We start from the raw sequence: 23013 nt of genomic DNA, 5'->3' as shown, positions 1-23013 counted from the left end.
AAATTTGTCAAGCAGAGTTTTATTCCAAGATTCTCATAAATCGCCACCATCTAATCTTGAAACAAACATGAGAAGACTAGATTAAAAGAAAAAGCAGCAGTTGTTATCTACCTGTAAGTCTATGGACCACGGGCCTATAATATATTAATATCTTATAAACAGCTTCTCTTTGCCAACTTCTTACAAAGTTGAAAGTTGAAACAATTAGCTCATCTTAGTTTACAAATGTTCAAACCATTTCATACCATAGTTTTTAATTATTTGCTTGCTAATTTTCAAGCCAGCTTGGACTCGGAGACAAAAGATAGAATTAAAACAAGAAGAAAGGACAACTATTGTTTTCAATCCAAGGGGCGTCCATAAGCCGAAGGATTAATTGATCATCCTGGGCCTCTGGCCCACGGATGAATCTGCACTTGTACGGCTGGTTAAAACCCATCTTGAAGGTTCTCGACTAGTCGCCCATCCGGGCCCACCCATGAGCTTGTCTCACGTTGCTGGTGTCCAAATTCCAGATGGTGGAGGGAGGGCCTTCACAGTTGTTCACCAATTTCCAACTTTTAAAATTTCTATTATTTACTATACAGTATTTGTACTCTGAAACGTGACGCTTTGTCCAATTTATTTAAGACAAAAGTAAGGGGAAAGTATTAGTCCAACCTGGTTGTGGGCCTGTGGGGACAGCGGATTGGCTACCTCCAATTATGCGTACAGATTCTTGTTGAAAACAATCCCAGAAGGCCATAATGTATTGGATTTAAGTAGTTAGTTGAGCATTTGGTTCCATGTAAATTCATTTGCACTAGTGCAAGTGTATGGAAGAATGTAAATTTTGATTCATCTTTTGCTTTAAATTTTAAAACTAAAACAATGAAGCAATGTGGAGTCGTTGCCTCAATCCCCATTGGACCATTTTAACACACACACATGAAAAACACAGAGTAATGACGTGCATTTGTATGCATAAGAGGAGATACTGCCATACTGGACTGGAGAAGGAAAATAAGTGTATCAAAGTATTGGGTGTAGTTTGATCATTGACCATTGTTGTGAAGTGAACAAAAGTTGAAGATAAAATCGAAAATTATGCAAATCACAAGGTGTTTTAGATATATTAACTTTAAATCATTGATTAAAATTGAGACATAAATAAGAAACAAGAATATAAATCATATAAACAACAGAGATATTTTAAAAATACATATAAAAGTTTGAATATACACCTATTAATGAAGTAGTAGGTTATAAGGATAAGATAGAAAATTGCCTAAATAGAAGGAGGATTATAGGCATACAAAAGTCCAAAACAAATGGCAGAAATTAGGACATAAACAAATGATAGATTAGAAAACTAGATAAAAACAAGGGCATTGTTGGTATACAAAAGTTGAAGCAAAGGGGATGGGCATGAGAATCTCTTTTATATATATAGATGATCATATTATATAATAAAACATTAAGCCCCCTCGTTTGAAAATACTTATTGGATAAATAAGTGCTTATCCTAGTAGAAGTGTATGGTGAAAAGTATTTATTTTAAACAAGGTAGTATATGTATTTGAAAATTACTTGGCGGGCCAAGATGGCCAAGAAATGCAAGCACCATCTTTTCAAAAAATGCTTAAAAAAAAAACAAATTTTTTAACTTATTAAAGATGGATTTATTCAGTCACATTTTCCAAACACATGTAAGTGCTTATATGTGGCATGAATAGTTTCAGCCTAAAATATGCACCTATTCCAATAAGAGCTTAAAAATAAACAATATCAAACGGAGACCTATTTGGAACTATGGACGTTTATTGAATAAATGTTATCACATAGGCGCCACTTCAGCATTCCCCCATTATGTGAATCCGTATGCATAGAGATTTGCAAAAGCAAGTCTTGATTTATGTGCATACCTACCGTTGACAATGTTTCATTTTAATACTCTCTCCAATGAATAGGTGTTTATTCACTGTTTTACTAATGTGGTGCCTAAATGTCAATAAATAGGTTCATTATTGCTTTTCTTGGTTTTGCAAACAAATCAAGTATAAACATTTATTTTGTGTTTGATTCGAAGGAAAAAGTAAGGAAAGGAAAGGAAAAGTAATATAACCCATACAAGATTTATAAAGGTTTCCCTCGTTTTTCCTTTAAACCAAACATAACCTCACTCAATAAACGCCCAACATTCCAAAGAAAAGTATTATAAGGGGGTCACATTTTAAAAGGATAATTCTCGTTCCATTACAATAGAATTTACCAAGGAAGGAAGAGAATCTAATTGGTGGATCCTCAAGCCAAAAGTCCAACGTGCAAGGATCCAACAACTAGCCAAAGGAATTCATACTAGTAGGACCTTTATTCGATGACTTGGACAGAGACCACACACCGACCGTGCAAATTAAAATCTTTGTCCTCAATTAAGCCTTGCTTTAAAAAAGGATGACTTTTGGAGTGACCCATGGGTTCTGGTTCTCTATACATTGATCAAGCCATACAAAGTCTTTGGCTTCATCTGCCATGATCCACTGCCTAAGTGCCTAGACTAAAACACCGATACATACACACACCATTTATAATGTGTATACATTTGTGTCAGGGGCTGAAGCGTGCGAGAAGCCTTCATCCCCCATTAGTTATTACTACCGTTAGTCTTTTTGCTCCTATCCTCTCCAATTGCACGAATCTCACGCTCTTTCTCCCCGTCCGCCCGGCGGCGGCGACTGCACAACCATCATTGTCGGCGACAAACATTCATCACCGACGGCGGGATTTCAGCAATTTGAATGAAATTTTAACATCATCAACCTTAGTTTAGTGTTAGACAGTTCTGTATGCCCTTAAATTCAATCAAAATGATGTACTTTATGAGTTTATTGTAAATAAATAAAAGTGCATATTTGATTCATGTTCCCTTGGTATGTTTCTGTGAAATACCCTTAAACTGGACACCTAATGAGACTCGTGTTAGTTTAGGATGTTTACAACCAGTGGATGGGTTTGGGGAGACATATCCTGACAAGGCTAACACTGTGGTGCCACCAAGCCGGTTGGGGTGGCTTGTCTCAGCTATCGGGGTGAGAACCTAGGCACATACAGTGTGGGATTAATTGAGTCTTTAAACTGGACCAGATTTCCAGTATTGCCCTAGACCTTGGAGATTGATGGGCAAAACTGGAAATTTACACCTGACCCCTAAACTCGATTATGATACTGCACTAAGTCTCGGATTGGGCTGTCTTTGATGTACCAATCAGTGATATCCTTAGCGGAGGTCAAAACTTAGGTATGCTGGGATAATCTGAGAATTCATCTGAGTGGGTGACCATAGTGACAGGATCAGCCCCTTTGTCGGACAAAGGTAATTATCAGGGATGCACTCTCACTGATGGAAACCAAGACTGCCGGCAACTGATTTCAATCGTTGAGATTTGTTTTGCAAAATCTATTTTATTTGATATATAAAAGTATATAAATTATGGTTTTGAAATGATTTGCAAAAGGTTTTAATTCCCAGGATCCATACATGAGAAAGTGCAACACTGTTCCTTGTAGCCGAGGGAGAGGTCCTCTCTTGTCGGGCAGTGTATGATCATTATGGGCTGAGAGGTTAAGTGTAAGACCATTAAGGATAATACCTGATGGGCTAATTTTGCATCTGCCCACAGTCCTTGGGTGTTACAAGGTGGCTTGGCCCAGGGACCACTTAGGGTAAGTGTTGGGCCCATAGAGCCCATCTGATGGGTTTCAGGGGGTGCACTGTCCATAACAGTGTATTTGGCTAGGCCTTGTGACAAAGGCTGGACTGAACCCATGTGGCTGATGTGTAGAAAAATGTTTGGGTCCCACGCAATACAAGGAAGCTCAACTGGGCAGCAGTTTGAAAGGCTAAATAAATACATAACCCTAAATGGGCCTTAAGCCCATTTCGAACTGGGTTAATTTGGTTAGTCACTTAAGGGGCGAATTCTGATATAAGATCAGCTGATAGGATTGGGCCCACACTCTATCCACTTAGAGAGTCCAAGATCTGAATAAGATTTAGATATAGAAATTTCCTAATTAGATTAGAAGATGACTGATCTAATCTGCAGATAAGATAAGGGTTACCCCTTACCCTTATCTTAAAGGGACTTCTAATCCAAATATGATTTGGGTTAGCAACTCCTAATGGGATTAGGAGTTGATCCCTTTAGTCTATAAAAGGAAAAGGGGGCGGCAGCCTTTAGACACAGCCGACAACCACCAGCAATAGTCTTGTCTTTAGAGCTAAAATCATAGAAGAGAGAACTCTGCACCCTACAAATACTCTCTTGCCGCCTCCTTCCTGCAACCGCCGCCTATAGCAATTCGATCTCCAGTCCTTGGGAGAAATCAAGATTAAATTTTGAAAGATTGGTAGGAGTTGTATTCACAAGCTGTCCAGGTGATTTATTGAGAAGGACCAAGTTCTTTTGGAAGAACACTGTTGATTCTGCTCCACCCTGCACTATGCCATCTTTAGTGGGAGCAGATTTTGGATCCTACCTTGGGCGTGAACACCTCCATTGAGAGATATTGTTTCTCTGTATTAGGTATTATCTCTCCCTATTCCTTTTGGTTCAGATCCGGTTCAGTTCATGGTTCAAGAATGATCATTGAAAATAAGATTTTCTAAATAGGGAATTAGATTCCTAGTTGAAGGGAGAGAAAAAAAAATTTTTGAAATTCGCCCCCTTATTCCGCAATCTTTGGGCGTCCATGTGATGAATTTCCTATCCCTTCAGTGGTATCAGAGCCAGGTTCAAATCTTGAACCATTCTGTTTCAGATCTGAACCTGCGCAAATAGGGAGAAGGCGTTCTACCCAATTTGCGTAGACATGGGTTTTGGGAAATTTGTTCCCAAAACAGATGAGCAAATAATATGAAATTAATTTTAAATAAATCTGATTATTATTTAGAATAGTTCTTTATAATTTTCTTGATTTATGGGTTGTTCGTACAAGAGGAGATCGAACTCTTGGTTTGCGCAGGGAGAACTACAAGATTTGCAGTTTATTGAATTTATTTATTACATTTGGTCTGTAAATAATTTTTTTTTTATTTTATTTTTAGACTCAATGTATAGGCATTTGATCTGATGTAATAATTAATAGAAATAGGATTTCTATTTAATTTTATTTTTGGATCGAAGATGGCAACGCAGAGAAGGAGATTTCGTAGATGAGACATTCGCTATCTGCGATTTGCAGTTTGTGAAACTGCAATCTGTGATCTAACCTCTGTTTTGCAGGATGGAGTGTGCGAACAGCCCTAATTAACCGATTCTTGATTTTCTTTTATCAGTTGTTTAATTTCATATTATTTTCTTGAATTAAGGATTTAATTAAAAATCAAACCCTAGACCCATTCGAACCAAGATTGGTTCAAACTATTTGGACCAATTCTAGGGTTTAATCAAGGCTGAAAGTCAACCCTAATTTTTCCACTAATAGGCCTGAGGATTGATATTTAATTAAATGGTTAATTCGGCCCAACCTCTAAAGGCCCAACTTTAAATAGTTAAAACTGCTAAAAGCCCACTTCAAAGCATAAAGCAATATGGGCCGAATTGGGTAACCCTAATTCAGCCCATATACCTAGGTAATATTAATGGTTAATATTATGAAATTTTAATGGGCTTCCAATGGGCCTCATAGATAATTAATTGATTGGATCAATTTATCCCTGCATGAGATGTATGGATGTGTGATGTGTTGCGTACATGGGCCATAAGTACTTGGCCCATACTCATTCAACAGTGGCTCTTACGCATACCATGGCTAAATGCACATCATTGCCATGGTGTCCCTTTTGGCCATTGGATGATCTCCCTCAGTGGTGGGCCCCACACCTCATCAAGAGGTTACGTGCGGAACCTAGCCGATTAAAGGCCCACTGAAATCTAGCTTTATGAAAGTCAGTGGGAGCAACTTTGGTTTGACCTAAATCAAACTAGGGCGTAATTATTTGTTCCCTCTAGCTAATATGAGTGCAAGTGATAGTGAGATTCATATGATGAACTCTCTAAAGGCCTTCCATCATTAGCATGGGGATGGGTAGTAATGAGGAAACGCACCAGAAAATGGGCTATCCATTTGCTGTTGGGCTTGTTTGAGTGTTTCATAAGATGATAGGGGTGTCATAGACCGATGTGGGAGGAGCTTCACCAGAAAATGGGAACTCTCTCACGGTACCTTAGCGTTCACGAATATGATGGGTAAGCACTCACTGAACAGAAATGTTTACCTGAAAACGGCTCTAACCTTGTCTAACAGAGGCCAAAAGGAAAACTCATATGATGAGTGGATATGATCCTTCACAGAAAGGTGGTGGGGTTATGCAGCTGAAATAGTTGGCTCCATGCACCCTATGTGATTTCCCACATTTCCAGAGACAACCCGTAGTCTCCGTCACTGAGAAAGGAGGGAAATCTCAGAGATGAATAAATGGAAATGGATCGTAGATTAAAATCCATATCTATGAAATGAACATGAATCAAATTAGGTTGTGGACTGATGTTTGCTCTTTTATCAGAAAATGGCAAATGGACCTTTTGCAAAGCTTCTTGATGACAACAAGCTTAAGGGCCCAAACTATGCTGATTGGTACAGGAACCTTATGCTGGTTCTATCTTCTGAAAAGCTGGACAAAGTGGCAAAGAATCCTACCCCGGAGCGTCCGGGTGACAGGGCTTCTGAGGCCTGAAGGAGAGACTATCAGGAATGGGAGGAGAAAAACTCCCTAGCCCGGTGTTACATCATTACCTCCTTGGACAACCCAATACAGAGGCAGTTTGATCAGATCGAACTCGCCAATGACATATTGGACAGTCTGAGGACGATGTATGAAAAGCATAATTGTTCTACTCGACAAAAGGTCTTGAAACAGTTCATGACCACACAAATGTCCAAGGGCCAACAAGTTCACGACCATTGTCTTCGGATGATGGGTTACATCAATGAACTGGAGGCTCTTGGATCCGGGCTAGACCTTTCAACCCAGATAGATGTTATCCTTAATTCTTTGCCTCCTTCCTTTAATCCTTTCATCATGAATTATAACATGAATAAGTTGAATGTCAGCTTGCAAGAGCTCAGCAATATGTTGCAAAGAGTTGAAGAACTGATTAAAAATGATGAGCCTATAGCTATGCTTGTTGAAGCTGGCAAAACGGGCAAGAGAAAGAGGAAGGCAAAGAAGCCTCAGAAGAAAGCCACTAAGGGCAAGAAGCAGAAGAAAGACAAAGCATCAGATGCCTATCACTTCTGCAAGAAGATTGACCACTGGAAAAGGAATTGTCCTGCCTACCTGGAATCCAAGAAAGGTAATTTCGAAACTCGTGTCATAGAAACCAATTTATTGGTAGCTTTTGCATCCTGGTGTATTGACTCTGGGGCTTCAACTCATGCATGTAACTCACTACAGGGGTTCAAGGTAAGTAGAAGGTTGAGTGAAGGAGAAGTCACTCTCTACTTGGGGACTACTGCAACTATTGCAGCCGCGACAATAGGAACCGTGGAGTTAATTTTTAGAGAATGAAAAGTTGTACTGAAAGATTGTCTTTATGTACAAAATTTAAGAAGAAATTTCATTTCAGTTTCAAAACTGTGTGCAGATGGTTAGTCTGTCTTCTTTAGTAATACGATTACTATTAAAATAAATAACATATTCATCGCATATGGGGAACTGGAGAACGGTCTCTATGTTCTACATCCTTCTCTAGAAACTAACATAACCGAAACTACGTCGGCTGAAATCCCCAAGAAGCGAGCCCGTGATACAGTTAATCCCATGTGTCTGTGGCATTACCGACTTGGCCACATCGGTGTTGACCGAATCACAAGGTTGGTAAAGGATGGTCCTTTGGATTTTCTAACTGTAGAAGATCTTCCCACCTGTGAGCCTTGCCTACAAGGCAAGATGATGAAACAACCATTTAACGGTAAGCCTGAAAGATGTACAGGTACACTTGACCTAATACATACCGATGTATGTGATCCCCTGAGTGTTAGGACACGAAATCAACATGTGTATTTCATCACCTTCACAGATGATTTCTCACGATATCGTTACGTGTACCTAATGAGACACAAGTCTGAATCCTTTGAAAAGTTCAAAGAGTTTAGACAAGAGGTCGAGAAACAGTTGGGGAGAGAAATTAAAGCCCTTCAATCTGATCGAGGTGGTGAATATCTCTCTAACGAATTCAGGGACTACTTAAATGTCAATGAGATAGTATCACAATTAGCTCCTCCTGCTACACCACAACTTAACGGTGTTTCAGAGATGAGGAATAGGACCTTATTGGATATGGTCCAGTCACTTCTCGTACACTTAGAGTTACCCACATCTTTTTGGGGTTACGCATTAGAGACTGCGATTTACGTGCTGAATCGGGTTCCAACCAAATCGGTTCCAAGCACTCCATATGAACTTTGGACCAGAAAGAAACCAAGTGTCAGACACTTGAAGATTTGGGGTTGTCCAGCACACATTAAAAGAACGAGTGCAGACAAATTGGAATCCAAGACCAGTCGTTGCCTATTTGTAGGCTACCCAAAAGGCTCTATAGGTTACCTATTCTATGACCCAAGTGAGCAGAAAGTGTTCTGCAGTCAAAATGCCTAATTCTTGGAGACCGATTACATCCTGGACACCCATCATCAGGAAATTGTTCTTGATGAGGAGAGCTCAGGAGCAGAGGGAGATGTCCCACAAGTTCCAGGTAGTGACCAACCTAGAAGATCCACTCAGGTATCCAGGCCACCAGTCCATTATGGTTACGACTAGGATAGTTACCTGGTGGAAACCTTGACTAGTGAGGAGGATCCCGTGACTTGCGCGGAAGCTATGTTGGACATAGATTCCCAGAAGTGGGTGGAGACCATGAGAGCAGAGATGGACTCAATGGAGACCAATGGAGTCTGGACTCTAGTAGATCCGCCCTCTGGGGTAAAAGCAATCGGTTGCAAATGGATTTACAAGAGGAAGAAGGGCCCTGATGGTAGGGTTGAAACCTTCAAAGCTCATTTGGTGGCGAAATGGTACACTTAGAAAGAGGGCATCGATTATGAAGAAACATTTTCGCCTGTGGCCATGCTTAAATCCATTAGGATCCTGCTAGCTGTAACAGCATACCATGATTATGAGATTTGGCAAATGGATGTCAAAATTGCAATCCTGAATGGAGATCTTACTGCAGATATCTATATGCAGCAACCGCAAGGCTTCATAGCTGCGGGTCAGGAAAGCATGGTATGTAAACTCAATAGATCCATTTATGGACTTAAGCAAGTTTCTAGAAGTTGGAACATCCGTTTTGACTCTGCCGTCAAATCGTTTGACTTCGAGCAGAATCCAGATGAACCCTGTGTTTACAGGAAGTACAGTGGAGATAAGGTTACCTTCTTGGTTCTGTATGTAGATGACATTCTACTCATTGGGAATGATGTAGGAATGTTAACTACGGTGAAAGTATGGCTTTTACAACAATTCTCCATGAAAGATCTTGGAGAAGCCTCCTATATACTAGGTCTTCGACTCTATAGAGATAGATCGAAGCGGATAATAGGATTATCCCAATCTGCCTACATTGACAAAATAGTCAAAAGATACAGAATGGAAAACTCCAAGAAAGGAAATGTTCCTTTCAGGCACGGACTCATTCTCTCCAAGAAGATGTCTCCCAAGAATTCTGAGGAGATTGATGGCATGAAAGACGTTCCCTATGCCTCTGTCGTAGGGAGCATCATGTATGCCATCTTGTGCACTCGTCCTGACATTGCTCAGGCAGTGAGTGTAGTAAGTAGATTTTAGGCCAACCCAGGGCAGGAGCACTGGACTGCTGTGAAAAACATACTTAAGTACCTTCAAAGGACAAAAGAGTTTTGTCTAGTATTCGATGGTGTTTCACTATAGATCCAATGATATACAGATGTCGATTTCCAGTTGAATCCAGATGATAGAAAGTCCAATTCTGGATATGTTTTCACGATAGGATCGTGTGTTGTTTCCTGATTGTCAGCAAACAGGGATCCTAAGTAGCAAATTAATAGTCCACAACCCAAGCTGAATGCATTGTCGTAAGTGAGGTTGCCTTATGAATGAAGATGTTCATTCCTGAATTTGGAATTCAGCACATCGCCCATTCCACTGTTGTATGACAACACTGGACCTACGGGACGATGATATCAGAGGTAGCATCAGCGGACAATGTGGTAGACCCATTGACTAAGCCACTTTCACCGAAAGTGTTTGAGAAACACGTGGAAAGCATGGGACTCCGGCTAGTACCTGATTGGACCTAAGTGCAAGTGAGAGCTGTTAGACAGTTTTGTATGCCCTTAGCTTCAATCAAAATGATGTACTTTATGAGTTTATTGTAAATGAATAAAAGTGCATATTTGATTCATGTTCCCTTGGTATGTTTCTGTGAAATACCCTTAAACCGGACACCTAATGAGATTCGTGTTAGTTTAGAATGTTCACAGCTAGTGGGTGGGTCTGGGGAGACATATCCTGACAAGGCTAACATTGTGGTGCCACCAAGCCGATTGGGGTGGCTTGTCTCAGCTATCGGGGTGAGAACCTAGGCACATACAGTGTGGGATTAATTGAGTCTTTAAACTGGACCAGATTTCCAGTATTGCCCTAGACCTTGGAGATTGATGGGCAAAACTGGAAATTTACACCCGACCCCTAGACTCGATTATGATACTGCACTAGGTCTCGGATTGGGCTATCTTTGATGTACCAATCAGTGATATCCTTAGCGGAGGTCAAAACCTAGGTATGCTGGGATAATCTGAGAATTCATCTGAGTGGGTGACCATAGTGACAGGATCAGCCCCTTTGTCGGACAAAGGTAATTATCGGGGATGCACTCTCACTGATGGAAACCAAGACTGCCGGCAACTGATTTCAATCGTTGAGATTTGTTTTGCAAAATCTATTTTATTTGATATATAAAAGTATATAAATTATGGTTTTGAAATGATTTGCAAAAGGTTTTAATTCGCAGGATCCATACATGAGAGAGTGCAACACTGTTCCTTGTAGCCGAGGGAGAGGTCCTCTCTTGTCGGGCAGTGTATGATCATTATGGGCTGAGAGGTTAAGTGTAAGACCATTAAGGATAATACCTGATGGGCTAATTTTGCATCTGCCTACAGTCCTTGGGTGTTACAAGGTGGCTTGGCCCAGGGACCACTTAGGGTAAGTGTTGGGCCCATAGAGCCCATCTGATGGGTTTCAGGGGGTGCACTGTCCATAACAGTGTATTTGGCTAGGCCTTGTGACAAAGGTTGGGCTGAACCCATGTGGCTGATGTGTAGAAAAATGTTTGGGTCCCACGCAATACAAAGAAGCCCAACTGGGCAGCAGTTTGAAAGGCTAAATAAATACATAACCCTAAATGGGCCTTAAGCCCATTTCGAACTGGGTTAATTTGATTAGTCACTTAAGGGGCGAATTCTGAGATAAGATCAGCTTATAGGATTGGGCCCACACCCTATCCACTTAGAGAGTCCAAGATCTGAATAAGATTTAGATCTGGAAATTTCCTAATTAGATTAGGAGATGGCTGATCTAATCTACAGATAAGATAAGGGTTATCCCTTATCTTAAAGAGACTTTAATCCATATATGATTTGGGTTAGCAACTCCTAATAGGATTAGGAGCTGATCCCTTTAAGTCTATAAAAGGAAGAGGGGGCGACAGCCTTTAGACACAACCGACAACCACCAACAATAATTTTGTCTTCAAAGCTGAAATCACAAAAGAGAGAATTCTGCACCCTGCAAATACTCTTTTGCCGCTTCTTTCTTGCAGCCGCCGCCTACAGCAGTTCAATCTCCATTCCTTAGGAGAAATCAATATTGGATCTTGATTCCAATCTTTTGGAAAAAATATTGGTAGGAGTTGTATTCCCAAGCCGTCCAGGTGATTTATTGAGAAGGTTCAAGTTCTTTTGGAAGAACACTACTGATTCTGCTCCACCCTGTACTGTGCCATTTTCAGTGGGAGCAGATTTTGAATATTACCTTGGGCGTGAACACCTCCATTGAGAGATATTGTTTCTCTGTATCAGGTATTATCTCTCTCTACTCCTTTTGGTTCAGATCTGGTTCAGTTTATGGTTCAAGAATGATCATTGAAAATAAGATTTTCTAAATAAGGAATTCGATTCCTAATTGAAAGAAGATAAAAATTTTTGAAATTCGCCCCCTTATTCCACAATCTTTGGACGTCCATATGATGGATTTCCTATTCCTTCATTTAGAATACTTAAATTCTTTTTTGCTAATACTGCTATTTCGCAAAGCTGACTTATCGATAAAGTTTTAGTTCATCTAGGCTCACCTATTTGGATAATAATAAAGTTTGAGGATTTCACTAAACTATCGACTGCCGTATTTTCTTTTTTATTGCTTCTAAGGTTCAGAACGGTTTGATTATGTAATGATCTGCGAGCATTGATAATCTACCTAGGATAACCGAGACATCTTAATTCCTTCGAGAAAAAGAATCAAGAGATGAGTTATAGCCAGTTGACGGCTCCAAGTCCGTGTCGTCACCTGTGTTAGTTCTTCGGATTTTGAAATTAGGACCTTTTGCTTCTTCAGAATCTCGTAGAAATGGAGAACTAATTCTGCACTCTATCTCGCTCAATGGTTTCATGGAAAAAATTTTACAGTACTAATCCAATGATTTTGTGCTCAGATGAAATTGTCAGAGTCGGAAATGTCGCTCTACCGTCGAGGTTTCACTATCGGCTTGATAATCTACTTCAATTCGAACCAGGCAAGGCGGAGATCTGTGGATCGGAGATGTCCGATCTGATTAAAGCTCAGATAGCTAATCATCCTCGTTATCCTAACTTAGTGTTTGCTTACATAGAATCTCGAAAGTAACCGGTCCTCTCATGAACTCGTTTGATCTACATTTGAATTTCCTGATGAGATTTTAAGTACTTGTCCTATTTTGACAGGTCGGAGCACCACCAAAATTGGCTTCGCTTCTTGAAGAAATCGATCGCGAAAGTTATTCAAGTGGAGATTGTTGTACTGAGATCGGAATGGATCCCAAACTCAACGAGTTCATGGTAACTGTGGCGGAAGAAAAACTCGCGTTTGAGTTTCGGTCGCCACTAAAATTAGCTTCGCCTCTTGTGCAATTGCCACCAGGCAGATGGGGAGAGAGAGCTTGAGGTTCGTTTGCGACAGGAGAGGGGAGGAGCAAAATTCGCGTTTGAGTTCAGCTTCAGTCCAGGCGGTGATGATTGTACAGTCGCCGCCGGGCAGATGAGAGAGAGCATGAGATTCGTCACAAGAGAAGAGCAAAAGTCGCATTTTGCTTAACCTCTCACACAATTCAGAAACACGTGGCGCGTCCTCCGAATGCACGAACGTTGCCTGGACGCAACGGGCCTGAACTGAAGCCGAACTCCTTTTGCTGATTCGCAAGTAGTTGAAGTAAGCTACATGCAGGATGTTGTAGCAAACCTGGTGGATAAGGCGATTTGCTTTGGAAAGTTTCTTTGGGTCTCCTTTTCGGCTAATAAAGAGTTGAATGCTAGGGAATGGCTTAAAGCTAGGTGTGCTGACGAGATGAAGACCCTTTGCCCCCAGGATGACCCCTGTTTCAGGTCGGACAAAGATTCAAAGATAAAAAGTCTGTGGTCAGATTACTCTTCTAACCCTTCGATATTCCCCTTTAGAAGTAGAAAGTCCAAATTGTTGGAAGACTGCTACGGTGTGTGAAGGTGGTTAGTCCTCCCTCCCGTGGGGTCTGAAGCACCAGAGGGAGAGGCAAAAGAAGAAGAGGCAGGAATATCTCGCTCTATTAGGGGCATTGTCTTCCTTGCTCTCTCATTTGGCTCTGGTCCTTAGCAGTCGGTGTTGTCTGCGCTTTGCTTTGTTCCAAGTGGTGTGTAGGTGTTTCATCTATTTTTTTTGCCTGTGACTTGGCTTAGTGATTTTTTGGGTTGGGGTGGCATATTGGAGGTGTTGGTTTTTGCTTTCCTTTCCTTTTTCGTATACCCCTTGTACATTTCTTTTTTAATTAATAAAGTTTTTACCTTATTTTTATCAAAATAAAAAGTAATGGGTGATGGAATGAGAGAAAGTAGATTGAGATGATTGGTCACATGCATAAAGGACCATCTATAACACTAGTTAGAAAAAGTATAATTTATTACAATTTACGAATTAAAAGAAATAGAAGAGTTAAGGGCACATAAAAAGGGCTTGAATAGAAATAATAAGAAATGATTCAAGTGGTCCTGGTTTAACAATAGATATGGCATTGAACAAAATGGTATGACATGGCAAAGATCATGTACCCAACCCCATATAGTTGTGACAAGGGCCACAAGGCTTAGATGGTGATGATGATGAAATTTCAGTCTGATTGGTCATCCACATGGTAAGAAGGGCCTCTTTTTTCCCATGCATAATTAGATATTAATCCCCCATTTTGGTATTTGAAGGAAGCTACTACTATAAGAAGCTTTAGTGGCTGAAAAGTAGCTAGTTAGGTTGGGCTCTCCAAAATGTAAAGCTCGACAGAGGGTTTCTAAAATTTGAACAAAAAAATATGACAATTCTCAATAAATTAAGCCCTGTTTTTAGAGATGGATCCTGTCTCAAGGGATTCATATTAGAATCACTATTAAATGGACTTAAAGCCGACTCAACTTGTTTGGTTCATTGGTTACATTATAGAAGAATTTACCAGTAACAAGATATGCACTATAAATGGAACTTGCCATTTATTATACAAAACCATGATTCAGGAATCTTCATTGGGCCTGTAGTTTCTACACAATAACATTAATGGACCCGATAACACATTCAACTCCATCTGAGATTGACCCCATTAGGCTGTGTTTGTATTAAAGGAAAAAAGGGTAGGAAAGGAAAAGAAATGTAGGGAAATCTATACAAATTTTTTCACTACCTTTTTCCTTCAAACCAGTTAAACCAAACATAGCCTTGTTGTATGAGCCCCCCTTATTCAAAGTTAAGTCAACTTCATCACCATCTTGAACCACATGAAAAAGACAAAAAAAAAAAAAGGGTGCTCAAATCACTTGTCTGGAAGAAAGAGAAAAGGGCTACATGACAAATAGCAAAAAAGATTTGCAAATTCAAGACATTATTCTTGAGATTAAGATTGTTCATCTTGGGTTGTCCAAATTGATTCAATGGTCCCGATTTGCGCATTGGTTGGACCATAGTGTTGATCACCATCTATTTTTTCCTCCAAAAAACTGTTCAATTTTGGACTTCTTTTTAAACAAATTGGTAGCTAGAAAAAGAAGGGGGCATCCATTACAAAGGTTAGTCAACAGATTGGATGATGAGTCGAGTAGGATTCTTGTTGTTTTGTTCATTAACGAATCTCCATGCCAGTCACGGGTTCTTCCTCCCTTCTTTGGGAAAAGAATAAAGATGGATTATGCCACCTTATTCTTAGTACCTAAATTTAATTAATTAGTTACGGATTTTTCTGTCCCAAATAGGCTCATGGAATACCATGGTGATTAAGCGACAACCCAAAAGAGTTCATGTTTGGGATTTTTTTTTGGCGCAGTTCTCTTTAAGCCATGTTTGGTGAGCCCAAATCAGTTGTCAGTTAGCCACTTAACCATGAAAAATTCTAAAGTAAGGTAATTGGTTAAGGCAAAACCTTTGATGCAATTGCTGCACCATGTAATAAAAGAGATAAATTGATTATACACGATGGTAAATGCATGTTATTAAGTATGAAAGTATGTGAATTATAAACAAATAAAAAATTATTAATTAATTGAGTTTTAAATTTAATATACAACCAATATAACACTTGCAACTGTGAGTGTATTAACCCAAATTCCCCTAGATATAGTAGCAAAAGAAGGTGCTACACGCAAATTAATATGCATGGAGAAACTTTTTCTTCACGAGTCAATTTACTTCTTGCATTGCAGATTAGTCAAAGTTTTTGCAAATTTCTTGCACGTAATAATCGCATCATTTTCTCTTGATATTAATGGCCGAATGTCACCGTTCCAAGTTTCAACTATAAAGTCATGGATACGGGCAAAGTTTCTAATTCGCTTTTCTTATGCGAATCTATCACTGCAAAAAGAATAAATTTGGTTGTCCTTAACTTTTTTACCGAAATGTTCACCATGTGAGCATGCAATTATTCGGAATCTTTTTCTAGGCATTTGAAAATTGGGATGGAATTAGATTATCATGATGATCTGCTATGCAAAATTTGTACAACTGTCAATGGGTCAGGTTTCTGTTGGGCCCAGCCCATTATGGGATATTGACCCATATTATAGCCCACTCTCTTTCAGCCAACTGTTTTTTTTTAAGAGAAGAAAAACAAAAACTAGGGGTTAGATTTTCTTTTGCATGCGGCGTGTTGAAGAGAGAGAGGAAAAGAGAGAACTTTCCGATCGAGCATAAATTTGGACAGTAAGTGGATAACTCATTTTTCTTCATTCTGAACGGTCGGATCTTTGATCGGAGCTCTGAATCGTCGGTTATTTGAGGTCGAACAGAAGTAACTCATAGTTGTTCGAGAAAATAAAACATTTCGCGGCAATCTTCATCAATTATTCTGATCAATGGACATTTGTGGTTCGATTTGGCTGAAATTTGGTGGGATTGTTCGAAACTCAAAGACCTACGATCGGAACGGTGGAGATCTGATTTGGAGTAGTGAAGGTCTTCATGTTGTGGCCTGAACAGTAGCCGCGTTTGTGAGTTTTTTCTGACTGTTATTTTCACCGCTTTTGGTATTCTCGTTTGTATGTTTGAGAATCTGTATTTGCTCTAAGTTTGGGAGCATATTGTGGTATTTGAGTTGCTGTAATTGTTACATCAAATTATTAGTGGAGATTTTTTGTTGGGTCTCCTTGGCCCTGTGGTTTTTACCTTTCACATTGGAGGGGTTTTCCACGTTAAATATCGTGTGTGTCTCTCTTTGCTTGGCTTATGATTGTTTTTGTTGATATCTTGTTTGGAATTGTGATAGCTGAATATCTACAAGTTTTTATTTTTGAGAGAGAAATAGTTTGTGGATAAACTTAGTTTCTTCCCAACAAAGTGGTATCAGAGCCAAGTTATTTGTTTGTGGATTTGTTTGATTGCATGATGGAGCCTAATTATGGTAGAATGATTAGTTTGAATGACACCAATTACCACAAGTGGAGAGGAAAAATGAAGGATCTACTATTTGTGAAAAAGTTACATTTACCAATTTTTTCTACTCAAAAACCTAAAAATAAATCTGATGAAGAATGGACTTTTGAGCATGAGATGGTTTGTGGCTTTATTCGACAATGGGTAGATGATAGTGTTTTGAATCATATTGCTAATGATTCGTATGCCAGAACCTTGTGGGATAAGCTTGAGACTTTGTATGCCTCTAAATCTGGGAACAATAAATTATTTCTGTTGAAACAGGCTATGAATTTGAGGTACAAGGAAGGTACTCCTATTTCTGATCACATAAGTGAATTTCAGGGGTGCTTTGATCAATTGTCCGACATGGGTATAAAATTTGAAGGTGAAATTTTGGGACTTTGGTTGCTTATACTCTACCTGACTCTTGGGAAAATTTGCGTGTGACTTTATCCAGTTCTGCTCCTGGTGGTGTAGTGAACTTGGAATATGTAAAAGTTGTTGTTTTGAATGAAGAAGTCAGACGACGAACTCAGCAAGCATCATCTTCTCAATCAGAGGTTTTGATTACTGAAAACAGGGGGAGAAGCAATGATAGAAACCGAGGACAAGGTAACAGAGGTAAAAGTATGGCTAGAAGCAAATCAATGTCTAAGTACAAAAACCTTGAATGTAACTATTGTGGTAAAAAGGGACATATCAAAAGATTTTGTTTTCAACTGAAGAAAGACAATAAAGGTAACAAAGGTAAGCAACAAAATAAAGATAATGATAATGATGATCGTGTTGCCACCACCACTATAGGTGATCTTGTGATTGTCTGTGATGAGAATTTGATTAATATTGCTTGTGATGAGACAAGTTGGGTTGTTGACAGTGGTGCCTATTTTCATGTTGCATCGAGAAATGATTTTTTTCACATCTTATACTCTAGGTGATTATGGGGTTTTAAAGATGGGTAATAATGGTTTGTCAAAGGTGATTGGCATTGGCACTATTTGTCTAAAAACAAGTAATGGGACTGAATTGATTTTGAAAAATGTCAGACATGCATCAGACATTCATTTGTATCTGATTTCTACCGGTGTTCTTGATGATGATGGTCATGTTAGTACCTTTGGTAATGGACAATGGAAACTCTCGAAAGGTTCTTTGGTTGTGGCACGTGGAAAGAAGTATTCTGGTCTATATTGGACCAAGACTTCAGTTTCCATTGATGGTGTGAATGCAGTTGAGTGTGATAACTCATCAATGTTATGGCACAAAAGACTAAGTCACATCAGTGAGAAGGGACTTGATTGTTTGGCGAGAAAGAATCTATTTTCAGGTTTGAAAGGTGCAATGTTAGAAAAGTGTGCTCATTGGTTGGCTGGGAAACAAAATTGAGTCTCTTTCAAGAGCCATCCCCCCTCTAGGAAATCAGAGTTGCTTGAGTTGGTGCATTCAGATCTGTGTGGTCCGATGAAGACAAAAACATTTGGTGGTGCATTTTATTTTGTTACTTTTATTGATGATCATTCAAGGAAACTTTGGGTTTATGTTTTGAAGAGTAAAGACCAGGTACTTGGTGTCTTTAAGCAATTTCAGGCTTCTGTTGAGAGGGAAACAGGGAAGAAACTGAAATGTATTCGCACTGATAATGGTGGTGAATATTGTGGACCATTTGATGAGTACTGCAGGCAGTAGGGCATTAGACACCAGAAGACGCCCCCTAAGACACCTCAGCTTAATGGCCTGGCAGAGAGGATGAACAGGACGTTGATGGAGAGAGTTAGATGTTTGCTTTCAAAAGCAAAGTTGCTTGGATCTTTTTGGGGTGAGGCTTTATATATTGCTGCACATGTTATTAATTTATCTCTTATTGTTGTTTTGCAAGCTGATGTTCCTGACAGGGTGTGGTACGGAAAAAATGTATCCTATGACCACTTACGTGTCTTTGGCTGTAAAGCATTTGCGCATGTGCCAAAAGATGAAAGGTCCAAGTTAGATGTCAAGACAAGACAATGTATCTCCATTGGCTATGGTCACGATGAATTTGGCTATAGATTGTACGATCCAGTTGAAGAGAAGCTTGTAAGAAGTCGTGATGTTATTTTTATGGAGGATTAGACCATTGAGGATATTGATAAGGCGGAGAAAACAGAGTCTTCAAGTACTGATGGATTGGTTGATCTTAATCCAATTCCTGAGAAACATATGCCTAGTGTAGCTGAGTTTGGTAATCATGATGATGGCCAGAATCATATTCATGATAATTTGGTTGAATATAATGATGATGATGTTACTGATGATATTGATGCTTCTACTAGTGGTGCTATTGGTGAACCAATTGCCCCACTTTGAAGGTCTTCTAGACAGCATATTCCCTCCACTCGCTATTCGTCTAATGAATATGTACTTCTCACTGATGGGGGAGAACCTGATTGCTACAAAGAGGCTATGGAGTTTGAGCACAAGAAAGAATGGGTTGCCGCTATGAATGATGAGATAAAATATTTGGTTGACAACCATACTTTTGAGCTAGTCAAGTTGCCTAAGGACAGGAAAGCTTTGCAAAGGTGGGTTTACAAGTTAAAGACTGAGGAGAATACTTCTAATCCACGATACAAAGCTAGATTAGTTGTCAAAGGCTATCGTCAGAAAAAGGGAATTGACTTAGAGGAGATTTTCTCGCCTGTTATCAAAATGTCTTCTATCTGAGTTGTTCTTGGTTTGGCAGCCAGTCTTGATTTAGAGGTTGAGCAAATGGATGTAAAAACTGCTTTCCTTCACAGTGATTTGGAGGAGGAAATTTACATGGAGCAACCAGAAGGTTTCGTGGTGAAGGATAAAGAAGACTATGTCTGCAGATTGAAGAAAAGTCTATATGGGTTGAAACAAGCCCCGAAACAATGGTACAAGAAGTTTGAGTTTGTTATGATCCAATAGGGACTCAAGAAGACAACCTCAAACCATTGTGTTTTTGTGCAGAAGTTTTCTGATAATGACTTCATCATTTTATTGCTCTATGTCGATGGCATGTTGATTGTTGGTCATAACTGTTCTAGAATTGACAGGTTGAAAAATGAGCTTAGTAAGTCTTTTGCAATGAAAGACTTGGGACCAGCAAGACATATACTTGGCATGCAGATTACTCGTGACAGAGAGGCCAAGAAGTTGTGGTTATCTCAAGAGAAGTATATTGAGAAAATACTTCAGTGGTTTCATATGGATAAGGCTAAAGTGGTAAGTACACCTCTTGCTTTACACTTTAAGCTTAGTATTAGTCAAGCTCCTTCTAGTGATAAAGAAAAAGGAGAAATGCAACGTATTCCTTATGCATCAGTAGTAAGAAGTTTAATGTATGCAATGGTTTGCACAATGCCTGATATAGTTCATGCAGTTGGTGTTGTTAATCGTTTTCTGTCCAATCCAGGTAGAGAACATTGGACTGTTGTGAAGTGGATATTGAGATATCTCCGGTGTACTTTAGTTTAAAACTATGTTTTGGAATTGGGAAACCTATTCTTTGTAGTTTTACAGATTCAGACATGGCTGGGGATGTTGATTCTAGAAAGTCTACTTCTGGTTATTTGATTACCTTTGCAGGGGGAGCTGTGGCCTAGCAGTCTAGGTTGCAAAAGTGTGTTGCATTGTCTACGACTGAGGCTGAGTTCATCGCTATTACTGAAGCATGTAAGGAGTTGCTGTGGATGAAAAAGTTTGTGCATGAGCTTGGTTTCACTCAAAAGAGGTATGTCTTATATTGTGATAGTCAGAGTGCTATTCATCTTGGTAAGAATCCAACATTTCATAATAGATTGAAGCATATTGATGTAACCACAACCTACACCGCCCAATTGACTGGGTAAAAGAAATAAGGATCACACGATCCAAAGTTCAAGGAAACTTAGTAGTTTTAGGTCATCTAGACCTCCAAAAAAACCACTTACTTGGGTACAAGAAAGGATCACTCAATCCACAGAAGATAGATTTATCTTTGCAGCATTAGTTTTTTCCTTCCTTTTAAGGGTTTCTTGGCACATGACTAGGGAAGAAGAAGAGAAGACAAGTTGAAACCCCTTTAGATCAGTTTGATCTGCTTCTTGATTAGATTTGATTCACAGCAAGAAGAGTCCAAAAAAGGAAACTTTATCGCACTCTTTCTGATCTCAAAAGGCATGTTCTGATACCATGTTTTCAAGTCTGAGATATTAGAGAAGGAGAGGAAGAGAGGAAGAAGGAAGAATAGGAAGAGAGAAGAGAGAAGGATGTTTGGATTCAAAACATACAACTAGCGGCTCTAGCTCTCTTTTCCTTTTATATTAGGGCGACCCAATTTAAAATAAAAGAGGGGAGAAATTATAATAGTGCCCCTACAACACTAAAGAATAGGAAAATGTAATAAACTACTAGGAGAACTAACGTATTTCGACAACTATGATGCCGAAAGATGTGATATTGAAAGAACTTATAACCAATCAACCAGCATCACAAAAGTGGTATCAATCAGGTGGATTTTCATAAAAAAATTAACGGGGGGGGGGGTGATTGGACAAAGTTGTTCTAGTATCATGTCTTTCTAGCGTCATTGATTTTTCCTAAAGTTTAAGATTGATTTTCATATTTATTTTGGTTTTTCTTCTTTCACTATGGAGAAGTACCTTGGAGCTAGACTTATTCACGAGTTGGGCTGGGCCGAGTTTGTGTCGGGCTCTGTCTATGTATTAATAGAACACATTTAGGCCAAGCTCGAGCTTGACCCGATCATTGCCCCTAGGTCTAAGCCCAAGCTTGAAGCTCGACCAAAAAATTGGGAAATGAATTTTCTTTTTTATTCCATAAAAACCATTTTGTTTATATTAAAAGACCTCAAAGCCCAAATATAATGAAAGATCTCACTATGATTTCAAAAAAGAGAAGATGAACAAAGAAAAAACATATTTGTATATATATACACATTATTTTTATTATATAAAATATATTTCTGTTATACAATATAACTCCAATTTGGGCTTGGGCTCGAGCCATGCTTTTCTAAAAAAACCCAAGGTCAACCTACAAAAAAGTCAGGCTTGGTGTTTTGGGCCCCAAACCAAGCCACATGTCTAAATTCATGTCTAAGCTTGACTTTGAATAGTTTAGACGAGGCCAACCAATTGGGCTACCGAGTCCATGAACAAGTTTACATGGATACCATAATCTATATTCCATCTTAAATTAATAGAACTTTGGTTATCAAACTGTATTATATAGTTAAGACATTTATGGGTGGATCAATACCGAGTTAAGCCCAAGTCTAAATTTCCTCCTCATAAGCACCCCTCACACCAGCCTCAGCAAATTCTATCCACACATTGGGAATATCTCCTATACTCATATGTTATTATTCATAGGAGATATTCCCAATACAAGGTGGGATATGATTGTGAGATTGGTATGAGGAGCGTTCTATAAAGAAAAGATCCCATCACGTTGAATCGTACGACTGTATTTGATTTGAAGGAAAAAGTAGGGAACCTTTACAAACCTTGTAAAGGTTTTCCTACATTTTCCTTCAAATCAAGCATAGCTTACAACATGGTTTTTAAAACCGGACTGGACCAGACCAGACTGGAAAAACCAGGAACTGGTCACCATCTTATCCCAGAACCGTTATTTTGCAAAAAAAACATTGATTTGATTTGCAAACCGTTGATTTGGGCAGTTAAATTGTTCGAACTATCTAATATTTTGGCTGGTTTTTATTTTTTTTATCAAAGTTAGACCTATTCATAGGCCGGATAGTCCGATGACTCAGCCCGGCCCGACCCGCACCTCGGTCAGGCTTGGTCATGTAA

At 39.3% G+C, this 23013-nt stretch overlaps 1 long non-coding RNA gene across 1 annotated transcript; it reads left to right on the top strand.

The window, feature by feature from the left end:
- The first annotated feature begins 12414 nt into the window (after positions 1–12414).
- On the top strand, positions 12415–14113 carry LOC148878319 (uncharacterized). The gene is made up of 3 exons (XR_016105109.1): positions 12415–12593; positions 12735–12921; positions 13003–14113. It is a non-coding gene; the product is annotated as an uncharacterized LOC148878319 (long non-coding RNA).
- The last annotated feature ends 8900 nt before the right edge of the window (positions 14114–23013 follow it).

The sequence above is a fragment of the Nelumbo lutea genome, chromosome 1, assembly GCF_056320005.1.
Source record: "Nelumbo lutea isolate HS-2025 chromosome 1, American lotus-T2T, whole genome shotgun sequence".
Classification (NCBI taxonomy): domain Eukaryota; kingdom Viridiplantae; phylum Streptophyta; class Magnoliopsida; order Proteales; family Nelumbonaceae; genus Nelumbo; species Nelumbo lutea.
Note: the sequence above shows the minus strand (reverse complement) of the source record. Positions and strands in the feature narration are given on the sequence as shown.